Source organism: Zonotrichia leucophrys, chromosome 5 (genome assembly GCF_028769735.1).
Source record: "Zonotrichia leucophrys gambelii isolate GWCS_2022_RI chromosome 5, RI_Zleu_2.0, whole genome shotgun sequence".
Taxonomy (NCBI): domain Eukaryota; kingdom Metazoa; phylum Chordata; class Aves; order Passeriformes; family Passerellidae; genus Zonotrichia; species Zonotrichia leucophrys.
The window spans coordinates 25,272,475-25,292,972 of record NC_088175.1 but is presented as its reverse complement, the minus strand read 5'-3'; the positions used below and the strand labels follow the sequence as shown (position 1 = coordinate 25,292,972).

The window sequence follows — 20,498 nt, the reverse complement described above, 5'->3', positions numbered from 1 at the left end:
CCAGAATGAGTTCTCACCAGCTGCATGGCCCTGACACTTTGTTCTCTGGACTCCAGAGAGATAGAACCTGGAAGGGAAAAACCACATGATGGTAGAGGGATCCCTATCTCTTTCTTGATAGTATGATTGTTTTCTCTTGCTTCCAAGTACATCCTGATTTAAGAATTCTGAGTTTTTGTCTTTCTGAGTGTGCATGATTTGCAAATAATTTGCTAACTAGGCTATAACTCCTTTTGCCTTGATATACATATTTTAAATTTAAACAGCAGACAGGATAGGAAAGCAAATCAACAAAGCAAGTTGTTGCATTAGCTTCAAAATATTTTCTTTGTCTGTGATGTATCCATGTTTGCGTCCTTCCTGTTCTGTAATGTATTATTCCCTTATGAACTCATGTCACAAATTCCATATTGTTTGGCACCAGAGGTCTAGCTGCATAGTGTGAGACATTCTTAGGTGCCCAAAAGACTGAGGGAGAGTTGAAAGGGGGTAGAGAACGAGTGTTGCAGGTTACAGGGCAGCATCCCCCCCCTTTCAAATTTAATTATGTGCATTTGGAGGGTACGATGCATTTCTGCAGTGGTGTCACCTGTGAGCCAGTTTTACGGAAGTACTGGAACCATGAGTCCAGTGAGGAGGGAGCTGGGGCTGTTCTGGTTCTGTGCAACTGCTTTCTTCATCTTGGGGTCCTGAGAGAGAGGGGCAATGTAAAGAATCCTGTTAACACTGCTGCTTTTGAGTTGGTGTTTTCCAGGGTTTGCTTGAGCTTAAATGTTGCACTTGTATTAAAAAAAAAGTCGCCTCTCCTAGAGACTTACTCTGATTCAAAATATGGACCTCTTTTTGAAAAGACTGCTTTTAACATTATTTAATTTAGCTTTCTGTATAACATTTCCACATGCGTTTTCAATTAGTACTTTGAAAATTACAGATTTTTCTCAGTCCTTAATTACAGGGCAATAACACACCCATGTCTATTTGACTGACTCATTTGGATGATTGTTCTGACAAAAGCAGAGATCATCTGGCAGGTTTATAAGGACAAACTATCCAAAACTGCATCTAATTTTGAGGTTATCTATTCAAAATTCTTTATTTTGTACATACAAAGATTAAAAACAGCCAAACTATACAGTTAAAGATGTACTACTTGATCTGTGAAAGCAAATTAGTTAGGATTGCACCACCTGAAAATTAGAGGTCAAATTAATGCCTCTTGGACAAACTGCCCCTCAAAATTTTAATAGTAAGTTTTATAGAGCAATTGCAAACTATCTAGAGCTGCTTTTCAGTAATTAGCTGAGCTATTAGGTGGAAAATTGGCAGACTAATGAATGATTTAAGGCACAAAAAACTCAGCTTGCATTGGCAGGATTATGGAAGGGTTAGATATTTTCAGAAAATATTGTAAAAGATAGCACAATTGACCCAAAATCAAATATGTTTCAGCGTATTAATGTAATTTTTTCCTGTATAAACTTTTTAAACCTATCATTTTCCCAAAATGAAAGATCAAACATAGATGCTAAGAATAAAATAACAATCCAAGAGCCCTATGCTTTTTCCAAGATCAGAGGTATGTGTCTGCTTGCTTCTTTCTGTCGGTCTAATTTACTCTGAGGAGAGCAGAGACTGTACTGAAGTACATAAGGGGTATCAGAATTCCTTTACGTTCCAGTGTTTGCCTCCTTCAGGGAATGGATCAGACAGTGAGTGCACAGGGACAACGTGACCTGTGAATGCTCACAAACCAAAACACAGCTGGCAGGTCTAATTTTAGTTGCTTTAGCCTTGATCATGTCCCTTTAATGTATTGAGTGGAAAAAGAAAAGCACTTAAAATACATCACAGAAGGTCCAAATTCCTCTATAAATAGACCCTCTACACTGATGTGTTTTTCCTCAACTCTGGTTTTGTTTAATTTTTTGTGTGATTTTTTTTTTAATGCATGTGAAATTTGCCAGGTTGTCAGCCCTGGAGACAGAAGTCCCCTATCAACAGAAAGGTTGCTGCAATGCAAAGTGGCAATTTGCATTTCCTGCAATGACTTGCTGGTGTGCCAGAGCCCTGACCTAAAAGGACTACCTTTAAGCTTGACAACGTGGATTAATTTCCACTACTCATTCCCAGCCTTGTCATAGACAAGAGGAAAACAATAGGATTTATTTTTATTTTCTATTAAATCTAATGGGAGGAAGACAGGGTCTCAGACCTTGACTTTCTTCAGTATCATTTTGTTTGACTTTCTGAAGTTTTTTTCCAAGATGCTGAAAAAGATGGGGATTTCCATGCAGACACACAATGCAGAGAGTGTACAAATTATCAAACTATGCTTTAAAAATCTTTCCTTTCCATGAAGTTTTAAAAGCTTCTTCCTTCAGTGCTCAATATCCAAGCAATTTTTTACAGCAGACAGTTTTTGTCTTTCAAGTGCCAAAAAGATTCATTTTCCAAGTGCCAAGTTTGTAAGCAAAAAGGCCTTATATTTCAGCAAATGTGAATTTCTGTTTTGCAAACTTATAGAGAGGCAATTTTGAGGGAATTTCATGCCTAAAAAGCTAATTCACGGTTTTATCACAATATGGACGCGATTTGGTATTTTTAATTGTAAGGCCGTGTAAATAAATTTACAAAATATTTATTAGAAAGCATAACCTTTGATAGAACTCTGTTTTCATCTTTGTTGATTTTTCTTCTTTAGTTTTTTGCTTTTTCATTAGATTTGAGAGATCTACTTTCTGGTTAGTTTGTTTGATTGCTTGTTTTAAAAATCCTAATCTGTCATTTAAGCATCTCTTTTTCTTGATTTGTTTCATTAATTTTCCTTGAATTCCTCAAAATGTAGGTGTATGAAAAGCAGTGTTCAGAGTAATGTACAGACAGCATTGATCCCATCTTATAAGCACACCAACCCTGAAGAGAAATAAGACCTAAATAGAAAATTTTCTGTCAGCTTGCATAGCCCACTAGGTCTGAAACTTGAGAACTTTGTGCTGTGTGTTGCTGTGCAGCCTTGTCCTACTTGCAACACACGAGCCGACCATAAGAAGCAAACCCTTTGGTTCTGTCAAACCCTTTGTTCCTAGTCTAATGGACTCTTTCCTATGATCAGATGCCACACAGACTTTCAGGAAGGAAGTCACAAATTATTTCCTGGAATCGAGATTATAATCTTCACGCAGAAGCCAGAAAAATGTGAGGTGACCTTACTCATATGTGCAGCCATTCCAACAAAATCCCCCCAAACTGAAATGTTTTCCTTGACTTTTCCAGATCAGTTAGGCCATTTCAGGAAAAGCAGGGAAAGTAAACAGAGAAAACGAAATCAGTTCACAAAAATTCGTCCACGTGAGACAAACAAGCTAAACTTTTCCGACAACTTAGAGATACTATTAAGATGTACACAAAATTAAATATTTGATCCATTGAAAATCTCCTACAAGCACCTGGCACATTTGACATTTATATTACTTATATAATGAGTTCTGTTTAGAAGTACTTTTCTTGAAATAAAAGGCCATACCTATAGACACTGCCAATCTTAGGATTTAAAACATTTAGTTTCTGATTCTGATATACAGGGCACACCAATAACTTCAAAACAGCATCATGAACTCATTCTCAATGCCCTATTTAGGACCAGTAATAGGCAGCTAAAATGTCAAGAAAAATGTAAGACAAAGTAGACAAATGTAAGACAAAGACAAAATCGGGGGGGAAAAAGGATAGTGCACAATATTTAACTTAAATAATGCTAAAGACTTTAGTCATCCCTTTCGTGAGAGGGAAGGATTTTCCAGGTCAGTGTTAGGAGTGTGCTTTGCTTTCCCTGTAAAAATACAACAGTTTTTCCACAGCTAAGTGTTAGCAATATTACAATTCACAGATGCTTACTGAAGTCTTTCTGAGTTTGGATAGCTAAACCTTCAGAATTTTAGTGTTAAATAGCCAGAATCGTGAATCCCACACAACCTTGTGCTTGTGAAACTGCACTCGTGCTGTAGAGGGACTAGATGTTCTATTGCAAGTCTGTTTCCAAGTAGCTGAGAGTCAGAGCCAGGCATTGAAGCAATGAACTATTATCCCATACCTAGGATTCCTTCTGATTCCCAGGACTGGGATGGAGGAAGCTGCCAGAGTCAAACGCAGAGGGGACCAAAGCTGTCCAAGAGAGTGAAGGATGTAGTTTGTGTCACACTGACAGACACTGTGAAACAAAGGAGGAGATGAGGAGGGATGGCTGAGCAAGGAGGATGACAGTACCCTGGGAAATGGGAAAACTCCAGTTATAAAGGAGTAGAATTGGAGCGCCGGGAGAAGGTGACTGCAAATTAATTAGGCTAGTAGGAGCAAGCTAGAAGGAGGCAGCTGCTGGACTTGGACCCTGGGACTGAAGTGGGATGAGGGAAATGATGAAGGAAAAAGAAATATCAGGGCTGGTGACATTGGTGATGGCAACTGGATGAAGAGGTGGGACCTGGCTTAGCTCCCATTTCATTGCAAAAGAGGAGCATCCCACTGAGGCACTCCTTTGAGGGCCTGTTGTCATGGCAGACTTTGGTGGCCAACATTAGAAGAAAAATGCCACACAGCTTTACATACTCCATGGGGCACCTCTTGCCACACAGATGTTGGATGGAGAGGAACCAGGTGACAGCACCCTGTATGGAGTCTCTGGACTAGGAAGGTGCACAGCGATGGAGAAGGACCATTCCAAAGGAAGTCCTGCTCAGAGCAGGAGCAGTGCACACTCCCTTTTTCTGTGGGGGTGCTGCAGATGCCAGCATGTACAGGCTGGAGCATGTTCAGTACAGATGGAGTCTTTGAAGTATTTAGCTGACAAACTCTTAAATGTCTTTACTAAACTAGTGCTAATTGAAAATTTTCAAAGGTTTATAGCTTGGCCAAATGTGGGTGGATTTTCAAAGAGATGGCAAAAGGCGCATCCCCAAGAGCAGGGCCATCCCTTCTCCAAATGTTATGCTTCTGTTCCAAAGCACATTCTCCTCAATTAAATATAGCAAGAAACAGCATACCAATATTTTTCTTTAATTTCATTTTCAGAAATGGCTGAATCATTTTTGCTAAAACTTTCCAAAATAATTGAGGCTTGGGCAAACATTCTGCAGACTAAATATCAATTTAGAAAGCAAAGTTTAGCAAATGGAAATACTGCCTTACAAGAGGAATACCTGTTCTGTCTAAAATAAACTGAAAGGTCAAAATTTAGGAGTGCTTTTCCAGAAATTAGGATGAGAGGGACTGGTAGTAAGTTGCTGCAGGTTTTTAGCACTGCTTATGAGGAGAGAATTGGTCTTTAAATGCACTCCTTGTATTTAAATTCTTACACAGGTTAATTCAGTGCAGATATTACTAGTGAGTGATTTGCCTGTATGAGAAGGTTACTTCTGTGGTGTTGCCAAATGTAGTGAGGCTTTGGCAGTTTCATAGTGATAGCAAATCACCCAGTCATGTAAATTGAAGTTGCTTCAGGGCAGCTTTAATTTCTGTATCTAACTTGCTCAAAATGATTTTAAAATTTTAATTGTACAGTAAGTGTGGTTTACTCATTCAAAGTATGTCCTGTGCCCTCTCTCTTCACCCTTGGATGTGTTACTAACTTCTGCTTTTTCATAATATCCTGATCAAGTGCCCCTCTGCAGTGTCAGAATTTCCAGCAGGTGAATACTGACTTTACATTCTGCTTTACAGTAGAGCTACAGGTTATATTTTTTCTATAGTACCCAGACAAATCTAACTAAAACAAATTCTAACCATCTGTATTAAAGCAATGATGCACATTTCTGAGGGTGCTGGAGAAACAGCTCATTTTGACATATGTCTAGAACACTTACCTTTATGCCCCATCCCCCAGTCATTTTTTACAGAAATGGTGGATAATACATTTCCCTTAGGGAGGATTTAAAAGTATTTTGTGTTATGATGGCTAACATGTAAGCTCCTATCACTGTGGGAATGAGGCCTACTTTCACCAAAACAAAACTTACTTTCCTCTGGATAGCAAGTTCCCCACTGGAATCGAGGTGACTGCGCTGTCAGTTCACGCAGAAACTTTTGTGCTGCTCACCTAATTCAGGCGGTGGAGAGCAAATGACACCTCAGCACAATTGGGTGCCGTAGACATAAACCTGAGGTCCTTGAGTTAGAGTCTGTACCACCAAGGATGTTGCTGGAAATGACCACAATATAACCTGAGGGAAGTGGAATTGTCCCAGTCCTGTGCTATCAGATTCTTTCATCAGGCAAATTGGAATGAGGGAAGTCCTCTGCTGTCAGCTGTATGTTGCCATCACAGCTGGAACTGGAGAAGTTTTTTGGGAAATTACTAGAAGCTTAGAAGAGAGCTATACAGGATCAATCAGTGAAGAATGAGAGGCAAGTATGGGTTTTATATGCAATTAATTGAATGCTTCCTTGAATTGCACCAGTTGCATGCCAGAAAATACAAATAGAGACCCACAGACTGGGCTTACCATGGAGAGCTGTACATGGTACAAATGTCTGGAATTTAGAGAACATTTTAAGCTTTTGTATGTGGGCTCTGGGAGCTCCCCTTGTTCCAGTCTGTATTGTGCTAGCAGTCCTTCATCCTAACAGAAGATCGTGTGCTTGTTTCGGTAGGGGGGAAGAGAAGCCAAAAAAAATTTCCCATTTAGCCTTATATTTCTAACCCTAAAAAAGGCTATGTGAGGTATCTGTAAGAAGTCTCTCTCAAAGGTTCTTTACAGTTGCTCAGAAAGTAGTACAGCTTGAGGTATTTTATACTAGCCTATAAGGCACTAGATTTAAATTGGTGTGCAGTGAAACATTTAAATATACTATAGCAAATGAAATATGGTCCAATAGGTTTTTTATGGTCCAGCTATGCTTTTTCTTTTCAATCACTAGCCTGGGGCGAACAAGTCGGCTTTAAAATGTCTATTTTAGCTATGCTTTTATCACCTCTGTCTTTTAGGAAGTTTGATTTCTTTTTTCATTTCTTCTCTTTGATAAAAAAAAAAGAGCTGAGATCTCTGAATGAGTTATTTATCTCTTATGTTTAATCTATTTATCTGTCAATGGACATGCTGCTTTAGAAGTGTTTTATATTACTAATTAATTTAATTTCACATACTGTACTCCATGTTAACACATTTTCTATTATACACTATAATGTGATACAGGGCCTTCCCTCAGCAACTTTACCTTAAAGCTTTAATTGCTTCCCTCTAAGACTCAGCTCATGTTTGATTTATCTGATTTCTTTGTATAGAGATTCTCTGGTTTACAATGTGTACGCAAGCCACTAAATTGGTGTTGCTGTTTATCTAGCAAACTTACCAGTTGGTGATAGTATCCATCCCTTTATGAATTTATGAGTGGGCAATAAAAGAAGTGTCAGAAGCCCTGTTGTTGTCTCTATCAGGTCACTCTGTTAGTTTGTGTTTAGAAAGACAACATGGCCTGCCACTGACTTACACAGTGATTTGAAGGATTGATGCCTGCAGTCAAAATCTGTTATGAATTTCTAGCTGTGAAATTTTTCTTTTCCTTTTTTGAGGGAGAAAAAGGTGAATTTATTGGAGAGGAGAAAAGGGGTAAGACAGCTTGAGCAGGCTTGAAGACAGTGTGGACTTCATCTGACATACATTGTTGTTTACATAATGGAAAAGCTGAACCAAAATGCCAGATCCCCAAGCTATGTGAAGTTCAGAGTCTGGATCCAAGTATTGCAGCTTGAATTCTCTCTGGCTCTCAAGAACCTAAATGTAGATACCACATATTAAAATGCATGAAAATGAATGATAGTAAATAATCAATGTAGAGTGGGAAATCTGGTCCTTTGATCTGTCAGGTTTCATCACATAACACAAGCATAAGGACATATGGTATTTTAAAGCTGCATTTGAAGAGATGCCTACGCTGACTTTTATCCTTATTTACAAATAGTCAGCAATAAAGGCTGTAATCTTCCAGATAACACTATGGATGTGCATAAGTCTTCTTGCAAAGAGTTCATTTTAGGATTGAGATGTGATTAATATAGCTAGAAAACATTTGGAAAATGCATGCATACTTCTGAATACATTAAGTGAGCCCAATATTACAGCTCTTAAGTAAAGAGTAGGTAGATGTATTTATCTTTGCTGGTTTGTTTCAAATCCAAAAAGCTGCTTTGTTTCTGTAAAACCTCTTCATTAGCTATTTCATTGTTACATTTACTTCCCACTCATTAAAGATCCATCCCACTTTCCTTACGTATGGATGACGTCTTTTGGCTTCAGTGAGAACTAATTGCACATGAGGTGAAAGGATTCAAATTAGGATTGCCAATATATGACCACACGGAAAAGCAAGCATGAAATATTCTAATTCTTTTTAGATGCAAAGTAACTTATGAACAAAACCCATTGTGGCTGATTTTCACAAGCTTAGAGCATTGTGAAAGATAAATTAAAATGGGCAAGGCTAATTAATTTGCTAAAATCCATTGTTAATGCAGTGTTTTCAGTCCTCGTGAATGCTGCTCTCATGACATTTGGTGTCTTTCTAAAGAACCGTCCCAGCTGTAAATATTGTTTTTTCTTTCCTCTGAGAATATAAGCTTCCATTTAAATAAGTAAATTCCTAGACCTCATGATTAAGTAGAAAGTTTGGAAGAAAGAATTGCATGCTTCTTAGACTTGAAAGGCAAATAAAGATCAGCCTGTGTATTCCGTTTAAAGTCTTTTTCTAAAGTGTCAAAATTTTTAATTTTTTTTGAACTCTGATGTTGGATTGTTTTGGATGAGGGAGGGGGTGAGAAGGCAAGAGCTTTTTGGCTTTTCAGCTTTTGGGATTAGCAAGGAATGAGTGACTGCATGGCTATTCTAAAAGCTTTTTAAAAACTGCGTCACATATACCAGAAGAGATAGTGTCATCTGGCAAATTGCTGCTGAACGAAATAGTAATCAAAATATGTGACAAAAGCTACAAGCTCTCTCTGACGACTCCGCCAGGGCTTATGCCACGGTGGGGTTATTGAAAATCACTCCTCTGAGACTCTGTGCAGGAAAGCCAAGCCATTGAGGACTCCAGCCCACTAGCACTTTTCCCAGCAGTGGCATTTGCTGCTGTGAATTCAGGGCTCTGTTGACTTTGGCTGCTCTGAGCGCTGCTCCCTGTCGGGCGAGCTTGCAGGATCGGGCCCTTGGATGATACATGTAGGACTCTGGAAGACCAGCTTTTACTGCTCATATGTTTGGCAGGCAGATTTGATAATCAGTGCTGTTCTAGAACCTTACACCATCTCAGTGAATATAAATTGATGGTGTAAAGCAAATGGGCAACTGGCGGGAAGCCAAACACAGAGGGGAGAGAAGACGGTTTATTGTTGAGGGGGCAGCCCGGTGTTCTACAGCAGAGCTTTCTGTTCACAACAGCTCTGCAGAACTGCTGAGTTCGAGTGTGGCCTCTGAAGTGTATGAAATAATAACAGTTTTATTTCTCCTGACACAAGCACGGAAGCTGTTTGCTGCCACCTCAGAACTGTTACCCTGCAATGCAAAAGTACCAACAAGGCAGGCTGGATGCAATGTTATTATAAACAGTGCGGCAGTAAACTTCAGGAAAAGCCCATTATACGGTGATAGCCTGTTTGTCAGGAGAAAAGTTCACTAATGTATATGGGAAGCAGAGCTCCTCATTCGCTGATATGTCTGAGTCTATTTTGTTGCACTTGTACCTTTATTTACTGCGCAGGTGCTGCTGAGAATAACCTCAGAAAACACAAAAAGATGGGAGGCCACGTACTCAGCTATTTAAATTGGCAAAGAAGTGGTGTAAATTCAAGGTACTTGATGCTATGGTCCATTGCTTATTATTCCTTTTTAATATTTTAGGATTTTGGGGGATATGGAAGGAGGAGTGTTTTCTCCGTGGTTGTTTTATTACTGCAAATCACTGAATGAAAGGTGCATTTAAAATAAAGCAATGAATGAATGATAGCAGTAAAGAAATGAACATATGTACATGATAGAATTAAATCCCATTTTAACTCTAATTTGTGTTCCTATGCAATCAGTCGCAGTGATATGAGCTGAGAATTTCAATGAGGCCTGAGGGAGTTTGACACCCATTTCTTTTTTTTATTTTTTTAATAGGATTAGCACCTCTAAACCTAAAACTTCTTTGAAAAATAGCCATAATATCAGTCCTTCCAACGTGTCTTAACTGTTTCTGTTTGTTTAATTATTTCAGGAATTATTCTGTACTCAAACAAAATGCAAGTATTACCTTTTGTAGTTAGAGAAATATAATCATTCATTCATCAGTCATAGCTCTTAAGTGCCTGTCTTATAAAACTAGAGGGTTTTGACTGTGCTCTTAAAAATCTGATTTCTGATTAAGGCGTCTTTTCTCAATGCAGAAACCTACTGCTATACTCTGTAAGCTCATCCCTTGGTTCTGCCATCAGCTGTGTATTTTTCCTCTCATATGAGATTAGGTCGGGCACCTGGTATCTCTAGGCCTCCCTTTATCCACCCAAAATCAACTTTGTTTTTCCTTTCTTGCTTTCTTCTTCCAGGGAGTGATGTAGTAAGGTTTTCATTGCTTGTATTGCTTAACGTTCATGAAGACATTTGAGATTCCTGTCTGGAAAGTATTCTAAATACACACAAATATTAAGTTATGGTAATTCTTCAGCTTAATTTACTGGCAAGTTTCTCTAGCTAAACATGAAAATGGCACAAGTCTTTTGTAATGCTAAGAGCATGTTCAACTTTTCCTCTGAATTTCAACAGAATATGAAAATTTAAAATCTTGTAAAGGAGATCTGCCAACTTCAGCACTATGTACTATCAAAAAGTGGAATAAAAGAAAGAATAAGTCAACTTGTTAAGATTTTGTTGAAGAAATCACTGTAAAAAGCAGGTATGTTATGCAAATCAAGTGATTTGCTGAGAGTCAGTTCTTAATTCCAATAACTGCATGAGCCAACTCAACTGTGGCTAGAAAGCCAAGAAAACAGCATATAGATTAAGATTACTCAAAACTTTTGTTCCTGCATATAAGAGATGCAAATTGGACCATTTTAGTGTTGCTTCTGAGTAAAGGACAAAATCTTGCTTCTTCCCCTTCATTTAAAGTATGGCGCTCAAGCCATTTAGCAGGGTCTGTGAGATTTTGGTGACTGCATTTCGGATGAGTGACCTCCTGCCCTATCACTACTTTGCAGAGCCAGTAGGGACAAGTTAATCACAGAGATGTAAAGAATATTATTTTTAAGGCAGAAAAAATAATTTTGAAAGCATGCCACTATTCCTGTGTGGAATGTGCTTGAGGTAGAAGGCCAGGCTCTACAAGTTCTTTCTGCAATTTGCAGGAGAGGATTTTTAACCTCATTCAGGTAAAAAGAAAAAAGAGGATTAATTCTTTAAAATCAGTATAGGATTCAGATTTCTGGACTCCTTTTTTTCATAAATACATTTAGAGTAAAGTATAAGAATGGTTGTGCATATCCACCTGATGTTTGTTATGAAAGTCATAAATCATTTCTAAAACTGAAGAGTCGATAGGAACAGAATATCAATTTATCTGTTTACTATTTAAGTTCTTATCCTGTCTATACCCACATCCAGAATATCTGAAAGTCCCCTGGGTATTGCATCTTCTTTGCAATGTAAAAAACCTTCCCCTTTTCAGCTGTTTCTCCCTGCTTGGTTTTAGGGAATTAATTATCATATGGTTGCCATCTATTCAGAAAATTACAGGATAATCCCAGTGTTTGAACACCATGTCTGAATTTCAGTCTCTACTTGGGCAGGACACATGGTGTGAGAGACAGCTGCTAAAAACTGTGCAGCTATTACAGTGTGTCAGTTTATAAGCCGTGAAGTGTATGCACCAGCTCACAGATTGTTGGTAGGAGTGTGGTACTTTGTTATAAATATATTTTATTGATTGTAAGGAGATTTTATAAAAAAGCTACCCAGAAGAAATGGGCAGTAAAAGATCAAGTAAATTGCTTGGCTTTAATTTTAAGTTGCCTAATTTCCTTAGAATTTATGGGGGTTCCACAAACTCCCAAAGCACTGACAGAGATTATTCTCACGTAGAGGTAGTGGATAGTTATGAACTGGATGTTCAGCAAGGTGGTGGTCCCTGGGGAGGGCATCCAATCTTAAATGGAAAGGTCAACAGGTTCTATTAAACCAGATCTTAAATACATTTAGGTGCCTAAATATGCAGATGAAACCTTCTGAAATTGTCAAAAGTAACTAAATACATCGCATGCCTAGCTCCCAGTGGAATCAGGTGAATTTGCCACCTAACTCATATTCTTTTAATCATACATAGCTTTTTCTTTAGGTTCCTAAATGTTTCTGTGGTGGCACCAAATATTTCTTGCTGCTTTCCAGATCAATGATAGCTCAGAGCACCTGCCACATAGCAAAACAGTGCACACTTCTGAAAAAAACCTCCTTTGCATCATGACTTTCTATGTGTAAATATTATACATTCTTTTAACATTTTCCTAGTAAATATTTTTAAAATGTTACAGATCTATGGCAGATGTTGCTATCTACTGTTTCCTAAGCATCTATGTGATGGGTTGTGTATGTATCTGTGTTTTCATGCTTTTTCCATTTTAAGCCTAGGGAAATCAGCATATTGTGCTCAGTGGGAGTGGTAGGCAGAACATCAATGTGTAGTATATACCATTATACCTAAGACTACTAGCAAGTTGTGCAAATACAAACAAATATGGAAAAAATGTTTAAGACCCAAATAACTGAGATTATAAACCACCTGCAATAATTTCCTGAGGCCTTTATTACTTTGTAAAATATGAGGCTTATCAATAAATTCATTCAATCTCTAAAGAGGAACTCTGAAACAATCCAGAGATGCCCAGGTGTTGGTCAAACCCTAGTGTGATTTGAAAATACTTCCTTTCCCATAATTCCTATCTCAGCCCTGCTGAAAACCAGCCTCTCAGTCCCTCTGGCTGTGGGGCTTCCTGACACCCACATTTCCTGCTCTAAAGCCCTTCTCTGCTCCTCAGCTACCTTTTACTCTGACTTCCCCAGTTTCACTTTCCTCTTCCAGGTTGCCTTCCTGAGACTGAGTTAAATCCTTTACCAAAATAAAGCCTATGTCTTGCAGCATTAGCATCCCTGTTTTCCCTGTCCTTGAAAACACCTTGCAAAGTTACTTCCTGTTTCATGTGCTTGCACTCTCATACCTTAGCTGTCCTTCAGAAGTTGATTAACTTTAAATGTTAAAGTTAATAATCATAACATTTTAAAGAAGAGGCATGAGCGCTAGTAAATGCTTTATATCAGGCATAATGCTTTTTCAGATGCTGCATTCTTTTTCGACCTGTATTCTAGAAATCCTTGTCTAAAAGGGTCTTTTCAATTCAAAGCTCTCAACCTCACACTCCCAAAACCATAAAACATGATTTCTGACCTAAACCTCGTAACAGTCACCAGTAGCTGGCCAGCTTGTTGCAATTCTGGTCAGATGCAGGAAAGAGACCTTTCCAGGAGGAGGAGAGCAAATAGTTTTCTCTTCTGGACTCACTCGACAAATAGCAAACAGAATCTACATATGCTTTGGAAAATAGATATCCTTTGAAGACCTGAGCTGCAGTTTCCCTTTGCAGAATTTTGGAAATGTTTGTAAATTTATGTAAATTCATGGCTTAGATTTCATCTTTGAGGTTTTGGGTTCAGACGTAGTGCGAGACTTAGCCTGAACCACAGCAGTTTCACCTAGCTGCCACATGAAAGCATCGACTGCAGTGCCGTAACCCAAAGCCTTACAACATTTGCCAAAACTCAGATAAACCTGGCCTTACCTATGAATGGTTCAGGGTATTAATGTGGTGTCTTTTCACCACCAAAGTTGTTGCAGCCATTGCCTTTGCTTTGCAGATTCAGTGTGTGTGCGTGTGTGTGTATATATATATATGTATGTATAAATCAGCTAAATACAAATTAAACTATATACATTAAAAATTCAAACATAAGCCTTTATTTTCTGATGACTTGTCTTCTTTCCTTTTAGTAGATCATGAATATTTTCTGGCAAGATATGTCACAAGCTTATAACTTCATTAAGCTGCAGTCCATACCTTACCCTTTCACTAGTTCCCTGAAAAGAACTTTTGTGTGTGCCAAACAGATATCCACTTGGTCTGTGGCTCTTGAAAGGTAAATTGCCAAGTTCCAGCAAGCAAATTAAGAGGTGCTATGAGTTAGCTGTTGCATTCTATCAAATCCTGCTACTGAATGTGTTGAAAAGCTTGCCCAGAGCCATGGCCTCACATATTTATGGTATGAATGGGAGACACTCGGAGCTATGTATTGCCATAGTTCCCATTTCTTTTGTAATAAACTAGCTCAGCAGATGTAGCTTAGGTAAAAAGGAAATTCAAAGTCTCCTACTCAGAGACTAACCAAAACAAAGTTCTCTCTCCAGTCCTCTGTCTATGAGCCAAACCCAGAGCCAGACCTTACTTGTACTGATTAGTGTTTTATTCTGTGTGTAACCCAATGAAACTCAAAGGGCTCCCAGATGGAATAAAGTGCTGCTTAATAGCACTGTGTAAGTATCACTGCCAGAATGTGGCACAGAAAATGTTTTAAAAATCTAACTTTCCGTTTCTAACACAACGCAGATTAAATCATAGCATTAGTTTTCCAAGTCAGTTGCATCATCCTCTTGGTTTATAAGTTTTGGTGCTGGAGACATCTGTTCTGGATAGCTTAGCTTTTCTTTTGAGATAGATGCATAGTAATTTTGTCAGTATCAGTACCTAATTCACATCAAATAATTCCATACTTGTGACTTAACCTGTGCCTGTGTTCTACAGGCTTCGGAGTATTTAGTATCACATTTCTGATGTGATTCACCCTGCCTACTCCACCTGTGTAGTGAAGTGAAAAATTAAGATGTTCTATTCAACTTTGTTGATTTTATTTTGCCTGGTGGGTGCACAATAGCTCCGAATTAAAGCAGAAGAAAAGATGTGCACAAAATCCTCAAAACAGCAGAACCTGAAGGATTGTGGATTAAACTAAAGACCTCTAACAAAGCCTGAACTTTGATCCAGCAAGGTGGTGGTGAGGGAGATAGCAATACACATTTTTGTGCTTATTGATACTTTCACTCATGTACTATACTAAGATGTTTCAGAAAACATTGATTACTACATTCTATACCATTTTTTTCACAATTTATGTATCAGCATCTGCATCTCAAGAAAAAAAGGCTTTCTATATTAATCAGTAAAGGCTAATAAATTTACAATTCAGCTTCCATTGAAGTCCTCAGAGAACTTCTGTTGCCTTTGTGGGGTGGTAGGTTGGCCCTTTAGCATACCTTTCATGCCTAACAGTGCATGAATCTTTTGTATTTCTAGCTTTATCTAATATTGTTGCTTAACTCAATTACACATAAAAGTGCGAAGAGTCTCCTCACTCTTCACAGCTTAACCCACCACTTGTTGTTACTTGTTTATGAGACATTTTTCTGCTTTATAGTCTTTAATCTGAAATTATATCAAGTGCTGTAATAAAACTGAAAGAGATAATATCTATGGCATTTCCATTCCTCTGCTCTGGTGATAACATTATTTAACAACACTTGGAAGTTAATTAAGAAAGACCTTGCTGTCATAAATCCATGTTGCCTTCCTCATTAAATTAGGCTTTGCAATGTATTGCTGAAGTTAAGAAAACTTTTCTGGACATTCAGCAATGGATACTTCACTAAATAGTCCTCAATATGTTACACGCTCTTTTGCACGATGACAGTCTATTTAACACTCATGCTTCTAGGGCTTCACATGTTTAGATCAGATTAATTCTGAATCTTTCTTTCCTTTTAAATAATTAAGAAAATATTTCTGCTTCTTGTGTATTTAAGGTATTTAATCTTTTCACAGCCATGTTTGTTCTCATTTACATGTTATATTATCCCTATTCTGTCTTTCCTTGAATCCTTGATTTATGCAGTTCTCTATCCCACCTAGCAGAAGCCAGCTACTGATTGAATATACCAGTTCCTTGCCATTATCATTCATCGTGAACATGGGGGGTTTTCCTATCAATTGTAAATCCTGTCTATAGTGCAGAAAAAAAAATGAAACTAGGCTTTATCTTTATGGCTTTGTGAACCCTGCATTCTTTCATAATGCATTTGTAAACCATTTTCTGTAAGAATTTGGTTTAGGGCAATCAAAAAAGAGCCAGCTCCATAGGTTAGACAGGGGTTCAAATTCAATTAAATCAGCCCTGTAGGAACTGATTCCCTGAGCATACTGCAAAGCAGAGCACTGGGATTGTTTGGGGACAGATTTGTGAAAATCCTTATGTGGTCCTGGACTTTTCAAACACATAATCTGAGATTCTTTGGCTTATCCAATCTTGAAAAAAGAATTGTTCCCTGCCCTGAGATAGGTTAACCGTCAAAGACAGTTGTAACTGTACTGTGTGAGTACCACTGTTTAATATTTAATGCTGTTTCCATTCCTAAACATGTCTATATGACTCACAAATTCCTGCTCCAAATCAGAAAGACTAAGTAAAAAGATCTTGTATTAAATTATCATCTGTCTCAGGCATAGCAAATAATTTAGGTAATCATGGAAAACCACTGTGGAAATGAATAAATGCAAAATTTGAGAGGAACTATTTTTAGTAGCACTGATTATTTTCTTAACTGGCTTTAAGTAAGGTGTTCTCACCAACCATATTTGCTCCAGGTCTTTTCTCAAGAGATTAACAAAGCAGAACTTGATGAGACACTTCATTCTAAATAAGAGAGGGAAATATTTAGAAGTAATCTTTCTTTCTTACAGCTTAACTTTGTTTATCAATTTAGGAACATCTCACTATGATTTTTACTTCAACATTTACAATATTTTCGTTTTGTTTTACTTCACTACTTCTGAGACTACATTACTACTTTACATACTCATTTTTTAGTGGTTTAAAATACTGTTTCAGCTTCATTTCAGTGTTTGGTCTTTAATTTTATTTCTTGTTGGGGTATATCTGTTATAATATGCCTTCCATATTGTTTTTTCAGTCTTTTTCCACAATAGTTGTAAGACATTACAGATAACTCTTAAATATGTGTCTGAAATATAGATTTTGTATTTCTGAAGCCTAAAGTACTATTTTGGTATGTTTACTGAAAGGCTAAGTTTCTTAAATTAGGCTTCAAATCAAATTCTAAGGAATATAATGGCAAAACTCTTACTGACTCAATGAAAATAGGATTTTGTATCCAAACACCTAGAAGATCACATATAATATCTAGGAGAAGAAAATTGCTGTAATACTGTTTGGTTTTATTACTACACATTGTGCTTTATGTCTGGAGACTGACCTGAAAACCCATTGGTCCAATATCTCTCTTCCTCTCTCTCCAGTACTTTCTTGTTACCTAAAATACATTTTTAAAATCTTTTCAATCATTTAATCTTTTCCATACCTAACAGTTTTACCTCTTTTTAATCTGTCAGCAAAGTTTAAGTTAAACTTTGAGTGTCTCTCTCTTCTGTGATTCATTCTACCCCTCCACTGCAACAGAAATATTTTCAGTTCTCTCATCTAGCTTTAGAGTCTTATGAATAGCGACCATAATATTTGCTTGTAGTGCAGTTATTGTTGCATTTTCTTTTTTGTTGTTTTGTTTGTTTGGATTTTTAAAATTTCTCTGCTACCTTAAAAGTGCACCATGAAACTTCCCACCATCCCCATCAGATATTCTTACATTTTCTCCACAGATTCTTTTCTCCATTCATTATGTCAGACCATTTACTAGCTTTCAGGGAACTCACTGCCTGAAAATTTGGAATTAAAAGACCAGAGCCAAAGTGTCTGTTTATTCTTAAGTGTCAAAACCCCTGAAATGTTTGATAGTTTTGCAAGAAATTGGGACAAGAGTAATGTATTAATGCTTTCATCAGAAACTGCAGTTCTTCTTCACAGAAAATAGAGCCAAATTGTACTTGATGTGTGACAATGCTTATTGCCACCCTTCTTGTTCATTTGAATAGTCTCCATTTTCAAAATCACTGTAGGGGCTGCTTGTCCTCCTTTTAATTTTCTTGGGGTAAAATTTTGTATAAGAGATTCCAAATTGTTTTTCCTCTTGCAGCAGCAAAGAATATGGTTTTCTGTCATTGTTCTGTTTCCATTCTAATGATAGGAATTTTTTCTACCACAATACTGCATATTACTTTATTAATAAGCTTTCTTCCTTTCCTTAGAACATCTATTTTTTTCCCTGTAAATGTGCTTCTCAAGCTTTCATTTTGCAAACCACACATCTGGTCATCTTTCTTTTTTGTTGTGTCTAAAAGCAGCCATATGTCATCAGCAACCCTCTCATGTATATTGAACTTCCTTAGCACATCAGCTTGTCTCTTTGAATGTGTTACCTGATGTCTTTAAAGTGGCAAAACAGAGAGAAGTGGGTCCTCCTAGTCTTTGTTCGTCAGACAAGTAAGAGTGAGGGATATGGCAGAGACAGGAATATGGTATTTATGGCCTTGTTCTGTATCTATTCTATCTTTGCTTTTTAATTTCTCCTTGCCTTAGTTCAACTGGCAGAATATGCCTCAAATCAGTTCTACGCTATCCAGCAGTTAAGTATAGCTGTCTTTTATTGATAGGGAGGAACCAGGGCTACTGAGTTCTGCTGTGGTTTTTGTTAGATCTTCCACAGCAACTGTGATTCTCCAGCTCAATCTGTATGTCCAGGTGCCTTATTAGGTGTTCACAGGTTTTAATATGAGTGGCCTTCTCTGGGAATTAACAGAGGTATAACAGCAGCCTTTCTGATGAGAATGTAGGCATAAGTGCTTGAGAACCATTACAATGTGTCTGGCAGCATGTATGTAAATAACAGAGAAGGATAATTTTTCTAAAAGATCTAGATTGAATGGGTAAGCTTTAATTAAAATTTGAAAAGCTTTTGGTACAGGAGATACATTCAATCTTTTCTAAAAATATGCTTAGTAATCTTGGTTCTGTGGTACTCTATGTGAAGAACCCTCTTCTCCTTCACCATTTAGAGTGGCATTGCATAAGTTAAGACATTAAAAAGGTTTTAATGTGATGAGATGGATGATATCTTAGGTAACTAGGACCATAATTTAAATGTAGCCCTGCCAGTGCATAGTCTGTCAGGGGAATGGGCCCACAGCATTTTCTGTGTTGAAAACTCTGGAATGCAAGGGCTTTTTCTGCTTCCTAAAAGAATTGCAATCTCACAGAAAAGCAGAAGTGCACAAATTTTGGAGCTCAGTTCATTGTTTGAACTTGGCTTGATCATCCGTGACAGAGGACTGAGTGTCTTGTGGCACTGCTATTTGACCATCCAGTAGCATTGAAGAGTTCATGAGATACCCATGGTTACCTTGGCAATAAAGTGATGAGACAGTCTCAGTAGAATGGGAATTTTTAGAGGTGGTGAGATTTTCAAAGCTCTTTCTTTTTTTATGACTGTTAACTCATTTGTTACTGAGATTAACATTTAAACAGACAATTAAGGGATGCTTTTAATAGGCTGAGAAAAGTTAAAGGATGTCAGTGTATTCTTTAATCCTGCCTTTTGAAACAATCCCTAGCATTTTGTACTCATTATGCTTTTAAAGGGTGAATAATTTAGATTCTCCTTATTAGAAACTCCCCTCTATGTTCCTTTCTCTGAATATAGCTTTCTAAATAAGAAAATAAACTAATCTTATATGAAATCCTATAACCTATACATCTGTCTGAGTAAAATTATTACCTACATATATATATACTCCCAAGTCTACTACCAAATCCAACTGTGTTGGGCATAATTGTCATTCAATTTATTGGAAGTAAATTGACAACATTTACACAGAAAAAAAAAATAAAACCAGTTCAAGTTACACAGGACAATGCTGAAAAGCCATCATTAAACATCTTGAAATCCTGCCTTCACATTTGCCACGCATTTGGCAGGGTCTGGGTCATGAAATCCCAACCGTTAGATGTTCAGAGCACAAGGAGCCCTGTGGCACCCTTCTTCAGTACATACCTGGGCATCTAAGGTTGTAATGGCACTGGCCTGCAAGAGATTTGCAAAGCAGGTAAAGCTCTTAGTTCATCTCAGGTAGTTAGGTGGTGATGAAGTGATTCACCATCTCTGCAACCATACTAGAACACGTATTCCTACCAGAAAGTTCAGCCACTGCAGGGGTAACTGGACTTACATCTCCAGGCATCCAGCAGTGTACAGACTAAATTATAACTTTTACTAAGATAATATGGAAACCGACAACAAATTATTACTTGTGGTCTTTTTCCAGTTTTTAAGTACAAACATACCAAAGTTTATTTTAAATCCAAACCAGTCAGACATTTAGTAATATAGATCAAAGCAGAAATGAAGGCCTCCCATGCTTATTATTTCAATATGATGTCTGTTCTAATAAAGTGTAAGAATGCCTGTGATAGACTAAC

General features: G+C 37.6%; 1 protein-coding gene across 5 annotated transcripts in view; it reads left to right on the top strand.

Annotated features, from left to right (window-relative positions):
* The window catches only part of MEIS2 (Meis homeobox 2), a 173,960-nt gene that overhangs the window by 87,300 nt on the left and 66,162 nt on the right, over positions 1 to 20,498 (top strand). The gene's annotated exons all lie outside the window — the stretch shown is intronic.